The sequence below is a fragment of the Anopheles coluzzii genome, chromosome 2, assembly GCF_943734685.1.
Source record: "Anopheles coluzzii chromosome 2, AcolN3, whole genome shotgun sequence".
Lineage (NCBI taxonomy): Eukaryota > Metazoa > Arthropoda > Insecta > Diptera > Culicidae > Anopheles > Anopheles coluzzii.
The window spans coordinates 79,323,469-79,330,945 of NC_064670.1; the positions used below are offsets into that span (position 1 = coordinate 79,323,469).

Genomic DNA, 7,477 nt, shown 5'->3' on the forward strand with positions numbered 1-7,477 from the left:
AGATCACGAACGTAAGCTCCATGTGCGGTGCCGTATTGATCGAGTGGACCGTCCGGTATGCAGATGACACCATGCAGGCGGGATGAACATGATCACGGCATGTGGTTGGTAACGTGACCGGTAGGCGAAAAACACCAAGCAGCGCCGAAACATAAAACCTAGCAAATTAGTCTGTGTTTCGCTGCCGAAAAATAAACATATCTTTTAAAAACTCACGAGGGAGTTTCTCAAACGTATTTGTACATTTTGTAAAACTAAAGAAAGTCCTTTCTCATAAAGAAAGGGAAGTATCTTTTAATGTTCAACAGCCTGAATAATAATTTTAAAAATAAATATGAACTGTACAGGGCATTCATTCGAACTCTTTTTCACATACATAGTTTAAACAACTCTGTTGTTTAACGAATATTCAACTACATAATTCGTATACATAGTTACAATTTAATTTCATGTACTTTTTCACACTAATGCCCTGTGCTCCTATCCCCGAGGTCCGACCACGGGATGACAAAGTTTGAGATGCAAGGGCTCGACGAAAATCAGGTGCGTGCGCAACAGCCCCAGTCGTATCGATCACGGCATAATTCACATGACAGTCGACAGCGCGACCGATGCGTTAGCAGCAGGTGGAAAACGACCCTTTGTAACTTGGACTCGTTCCATATTGGAATTCGCAGCATTGATATCCGAGAGAGGGAGAGAGATACAGCTGAGAACGATATTTGAGGTGCTTGCCGATGCTTGTAGTGAAATACTTCAACGCACATGCTATAACGTGCGCACCAGAAATCCCTGTGCGCCATTACCTGGGTAAAAGGAGGCAGCGGAACATCATTTTAATGAAAACCGCGTGATCGAGAATGTCATTAAAGTTAGCATGTGCTAACAGTTTCATGTTTCCAATTCATCAAAATAGGTGAGGGCAAAGGTGGAGAAAGCTCTCGACGGCGAGCAATTATATGATGCCTGTAACGGTTGGCACTGAGCTGCCTGCTGAGATGGCAACTTAAAAAGCCCCAGAACATTGAAAATAATTCAACATGCTACGACGATAGTATCGAAACAGGAATACCTGGTAAACTCGTCTTTCGAGCGGTCATTTGCACTGTATTAAAACCGACAACAAATGATATTGCTCCCCAAGCCTACATAACCTTTCGAAAATATTAGCTTTGGTGCTGTGAATGCACTCGGAAAAATACTTCAGCGACGTATATTCATTCACTTGTACTAAGAGGAATAGGATTCACAACAACAATTTCAATGTCCAATGACCGGTACGCCCTACGCGGCGTGTGGTTTTCCTATCACTTAATCTTGTGTATTGTCAACACGGGCATAACGGCCATATCGTTCGACAGCATTAACGCTCGGGATAAACACTGCCTGATGGCTGTGGCGTTACACATCCGCCATCCACATGGACACTGTCTGCTGAAATGCCATAGTGCAAAGTAAGGGTTATGGTTTGGTTCTGTTGTTCAAGTTTAAAGCTATCTCCGGAAGTAGTCTCTATCACCGTCAGTAGAGTGATCGTGTCGTTCACATGAATCGTTCTCACCTGCTGGCAGCAGCCACCGATTCGGCGTTATGCTACGCACCACCTGTGCGGTACGGGGACTGCCAGGAGTGCTTCTGGAGTGCTGCAGATTGCTCAGACTGGTACAGCGTAAGTCAGCAATTGGCGTGGGAAATTGGTATGAACGCATTGCAGTTTGTGGAACTCATACCAATCTACCCAGCAAGCAAGGACACCCGTATCCACATCCATCGTGGAGCGAAGCAGCAACGAAGAGCAGCGACATACAGATATCAGATGCCGCCAACTATGGAAAAAGCAGTCAACTCAAGTGAGCACAACACATAATTCCGGACGTGGGATCCTAGCAGCCATGGAAACACGGACAAGTTACATTCCATATTCAGTCACGAATATTTCCGCGTGTACCTATTTGGTATTTTGGATCACTGCCGGACTCTCGGACTGAACGCAGTTCCCTGGCGTAGACTCGCAAATCCCTGGTGGGGCAAGTTGGGTGGGATTGGGCATGGACAATAAAATATCTTGAAGTCACTTGTTTACCTAAAAAAACATGAACACACCCAGTAACTTTATCGTTTTACATTATAAACACATTAACCATTCCAAATTAAGCCTGTTACTTACCGAATTCAAATTTACAGCAAGCGTATTGCTCAAACAGCAAGTATAACACAATAACGTAAATATAGTTTATTTCAATTATTAAATACTCGTTAGATCACAACACTGAGGTACTGGCGGTATTATGTTGCTCATGAAATGATAAATCTATACTATTTGATGATCTAAATCGCAAATCAAAGGTTCCTTAGATAACAAAAATATCAATACTAATACGAATCACAACAAAGTTTTCAACTGGATGACAGCGGTAATGCACACATGTGTAGAAGCGAGACAGATATAAGAATTCAGCAGGCACATGCACAGCGCGCGTCATAATTTTATGCGCGAAAATCTTAAAATTTAAATTATTCATGACAAATTGTAACGACGTTTTCATACTCTGACAATTTTTTACGAAAGATATGTAAAAACTTCATGTAGTGCAATTAAATCTAGTGCAATATCATTAGCAGAACATAATATTTTGATATGTGTTATTTAATTGACTTATAGTGTCAGTGTGCGCAAGCGTAAAGGCGTTAAATTGGTTTAAATTAGCAGGTAAGTTGTGTATAGTGTGATGATTGCTGGTGTTTTTTTTTCTTTTTGAGTTTATAAACTGTATATTGTTATAGGATCCAGATAACCAGTTCGTAACGGCTCGAAGCAACGGGCAAATATGGATTAGAAAGGAGGAAAGAAAGGGTGAGAGGGGAGAATAGTGCGCGAAAGCACAAATAAATATTGCTTAACTGCACTTATATGCTCGGTTAGCACAAGCAAATTAAACTATACTTTATAGAAATAATATAAGTTTAACATTATAAATCACTCCAGAATTTCACCGAACCAAACCAAGCCAATTTTTGTCAACACTGATATCTGTCAAACGAGGGAGGCGAACCGCAGATGAAGAAAACAACTTTTATCACTATGGGACAGCTTCAATACTTGTCCAAATTTTTAGAATAGTTTTGTGTACAACTTTCAATTGCCAGGAAAAAAAGATTTAAAACACAACACACATTTATTGAATCATTATTACTCTTAAATTAATTGTAAATTATTGTGTGTTGTATTAAATATCATTAAATTATGCTTATCTGTTTTATTTCTGTTTTGCCAAATAGAACTATGATTCGCCCATAGTTTCTTTCGCTCTCTCATCAGATTGAAAATTTTACCAACACCGCAAATGTGGAAGCATTGCGGCATGTACAGGCGGTCCCCGAGATACACGGTACCTCTTATACGCGGATTCGGAGATACGCGGTTTTCTAAATTTGACAATTCTTTGAGCAAATTGTACTGATTTGACACATCAATTGCAAATTGCCAAATAATTTCCGTTTTGATCGAATGTTAAAAACTATTTAAAAAGGTTTAAAACAGTTATATTCAGTCAGAATAATATCAAATAATTCATAAAGTGACTAAAACCACCCCTTACTTGCAAAATTACACGAAAATTAGTGATATTTTAGCTGGAAATCACGAGATTCGACTTACGCGGAAATTCGAGATACGCGGTATTTTGCGGCCGTTTTCGGTCCCCATTAACCGTGTATCTCGGGGACCGCCTGTAGTAGGTTGGTAAGGCATGGCGGAGTGAGAGCGAGGATCTCACACACAGATGTAACAATAACCCATCATCGCAATGACGGGAGCAATCGGTCATGGGGGGTTGGTGGAGTGCGAGTGTGTCTCTCAAGCTCAGAGCGGATTTTTGCTAAACACCTCAACGATGGGAGCGTTCAGGGGTGGAGACGTATGGAAGTGTGCGAGTGTGTCGCATGATTGCTCGCAAGTGTAGAGCGGGGGTAGCGAGAGGCAGAGTGTGCAGGCGATTTCTGCCAAGAGGGGTGGGCATGTATGGTGGCAGACAACGTGTTAATGAGTCAGCCAGTGCTCATTTTGCGCGGTGATAGGTTGTGGTTAAAGTGGGTATAAGGGAGGTGTCGTCATGTAGAACATTTGGTCGTCAGCGCTATAGAAAAATTAAAAAAAAAAAACCAGATCTATGGCAGTTGTCAAAATTAACGCGCGCTTTTGGTGTATATTTGTGTGAGTTTATGAAAGTTATAATGTTAACATTTGAAGCTAATTTACTTGAAGTTTTGATAAATGATCAAGTAAAATTTTTAAGACCTTAAAAAAATTTTACTTGATCATTTATCAAAAATTGAGTGCAAAGTGTTACTTCAATGGTTCATAAACACTTCCCGGGTAATTATTACGATGTTTTCTTGGTAGATTCTTGATTATATGCTCAAAAAACAGTGTTTTTATATAAACAAATCAACGCAACTTGTGTGTTTGTTACTTTGTTAATTTGTTACTTTTTCGAATATTACATCTGAAAGTATCTGGTTAGTTGATAATTTATTATGTTATTTTTCCAATCAATCATATTACCACACATTTTTGCTTCGATTCCCAAGTGCCACAAATCCACTAAAAGGTTTCCAAACGACTCAAGCTCTCTACCTAAACGGAATATAGAAAGACTTTAGCAGACGGCAAACGACTCATGCATTCTAAAAATAGCAAGACAGCTGGTGGCGCCATCTGTTTGTGGGATACCCGACCAGTGGAGCTTCCTCGCTTGCAGGAGAGCTTTCTCATTTTCTCTGTACTGTTTTATGGTTTCGCAATGAAGTTTTGCATCGCTAGAACTAGAACGGCGATACGATTTTTTAAATACTAAACTCCAACAGAAACCATCAGCACTGAAGCAAGTGAGAATTGAGTAAAGGTCGATGGTGTTGATACCCATGTATCTGACCATACGACCATTAAAAAAAGATTTTTGCTTGGAAAGTTACAAGGCTATATAGGTCATGATTAGATGAAACTTGTCGAAACACATTGCTAGAAAAGGACAGCATCATTAAGACGGGTTGTAATACGCCATCTATTCAGCAAACAAGTGAAGCTATGGAGCTTTCATTTTTTTCTATGGATATTCAATTTTCCAGTCGTTTAAGCTTAATCTGTGGCGCTTGGGTTAAGTCATCAAAATGCCGTATAGGTCGTGTACGGTGGTGTTTTGTGGAAACAACAGTTACCCGGTGCTCTAGCAGCAATCGAACAAGACATCATACATGAAAAATGTATGGGATTTGACATGTTCGATTTGTTGTTTATCAAATCGAACATGTCAAATCCCATATATTTTTCATGTTCGATGTCGTGTTCGATTGCTGCTAGAGCGCTGCCTTAAACTGAAAAACAACGGGGCTTCGATATTGTTTTCCATAGTGAAGCGTTCCGCTCACGCTATAAAGCAAGGTTAGTTGAGGATAGAGGTTGAAGCATCCAGTGTAAATTGACAAGCAGCTGTGGGAAAATTTTGACAGTTCGGTAAGAGGTTGTTTATGTTCTCAGACCTACGGCATGTGGATGTGGACTCGTGTAGAAACAAACATTGTAAATCTGTGTCGCGCAATAGAGTTGTGAAAAATCACTAAATTTGTACAAAGCATATCGTTTATATTGATCTAAGTACATCACACGGCTTTCTAAAAAGGTAAATTTTTGATTATTATGTGTTTTACTGCAACAAGCCTAATTTATGTTTGCTATTTCAGTGTGCATCATGTCAACCTGCGCTGCATCCTTTTGCCAACACAGCCGCTACATAGTGAAAAAAATGGGTCTGGATGTAATTTTTCATAAATTTCCAACAGACCCAACGCTGTTACGCAAATGGGTAGAATTTTGTCAACGAGAGGAAGCTTGGGTGCCATCGATAAGCAGCATTTTATGTTCAGCACATTTCAACAAAACTGACTACCAGCTAATCAATTCACCTTCGAAGGCTAATAGAAAAATTTTAAAAAAGCTTAAGCCGTCTGGTAAGTTTTCATGTAATGTCCCACACTAATCTATACTAATATAAGCATACATTTGATAAAGTTACTAAATTTGAAGGGTTCATACATGTAGCTGCTGTTTCTTCGACGTTTCGCCCAACGTCGATGTTTTACTCCGAATCGAGTTCATGTTTTCCTTCGTAGACCATAAGGATACTCCGACTTTTAAGTATTGAACGAGTTATTAGGAACGCAATGATAAGCAACCAGAAAGTAAATAATCAAGTTCATTATTAAAACCAGGACTAATTATCGTGAACGATTCGCAAAGACTAATATGATCTGCATACATCATCTACATCAGTGGTCTCCAACCTGTGGTCCGTTGCGTTAACAGACGTGGTCCACGAAAGAATTATTTTTGAAAAAGAACAGCTTAATACTATGGATTATAGTACACAATCATTATAAAATTTTCAACAAGCATATCTAAAATGAGATTTAATCGTATTTTTGATCAAAAACATTAAGTAAAGTTAAAAAAAGTATGCACTCATTAGATGTGAGCCGCGGCAAATGTATTTTCAAGCCAAGTGGTCCGCGATCCTAAAAAGGTTGGAGAGCACTGATCTACATCATTGCACACATCTTGCTTTCTCAAACTTCCTCCTCAAATTGTGCCATTAACCCTTACCGTTTTAAATTTTGTTTGCTTCGTTGTTCCCAGTTGCTTCATTAGAATGTGCGCAGCATATATTCTTACAGGTCATCCACCAAATCCGAAGTTTTGTTTTACTTTATGTGATTTTAGTACTATTTTCAGTTCCAACATCCGTTCAACGCAGGTTTTACAGGAAAGAGCTTCTTTTGAAAATCCTGCGATTGATTTGTTCGTAAAATCCTACCGTGTATGCTTCCGCCGTGAATCGCTCCGGTGCGATACTTTTCGATGTTCATATAGATCTGCACATACATTCATTTATTTTTGGTAATCGATGGTTTGTCCGCCAGTTCACCATCGAATGACTTGTCTTATGCAGTAATACAACATACATGACGGTATCGTTGCTGTTCGATTCCATTGTAGCAGAAGGCTTAGCAGAAGGTCCATTTGAAACGTTGTTTTCGTTTTTGTTCGATTTTTCTGCAAGAGAAAATGTGGAAGTTGATTCAAGTGGCAGTCCCACTACTCCTCGCGAAGCCGTTAGCTTTGGGTTTGATTCAATTTTCTTGTCTTCTTTTGGTACTTGATTCAGTTTTCCTGTGTGTATCAGATTATTTATTGACTCATTATGAAGCACACTTTGTTACGCACCATTGTGTAGTATATTTGCAAATAAAAAAATCATATTTAAACTACATAAATTCTTGCCTTTCCTAATGCCATCGAAGTAACTTTGATTTTGGATACTGTCGCCATGTAGTAGCTGTGAACTCGTGCTCGCCAGAGTGGCCTTCAAACATAGTTAAAGAAGGTAATCGTTGCGAAAGAAGGTTACAAGTTACAAGTTAT

The 7,477-nt window shown here is 39.3% G+C and overlaps 2 long non-coding RNA genes across 2 annotated transcripts; one reads left to right on the forward strand and one right to left on the reverse strand.

Moving 5' to 3' along the window:
* Positions 1-408: 408 nt before the first annotated feature.
* On the reverse strand, positions 409-2,447 carry LOC125906632 (uncharacterized). The gene is made up of 3 exons (XR_007452001.1): positions 2,168-2,447; positions 1,907-2,083; positions 409-1,826 (listed from the first exon to the last, which is right to left on the reverse strand). It is a non-coding gene; the product is annotated as an uncharacterized LOC125906632 (long non-coding RNA).
* Positions 2,448-5,442: 2,995 nt separating this feature from the next.
* LOC125906628 (uncharacterized) lies at positions 5,443-6,989 on the forward strand. Its single transcript, XR_007451990.1, has 2 exons — positions 5,443-5,678; positions 5,740-6,989. It is a non-coding gene; the product is annotated as an uncharacterized LOC125906628 (long non-coding RNA).
* Positions 6,990-7,477: the final 488 nt, after the last annotated feature.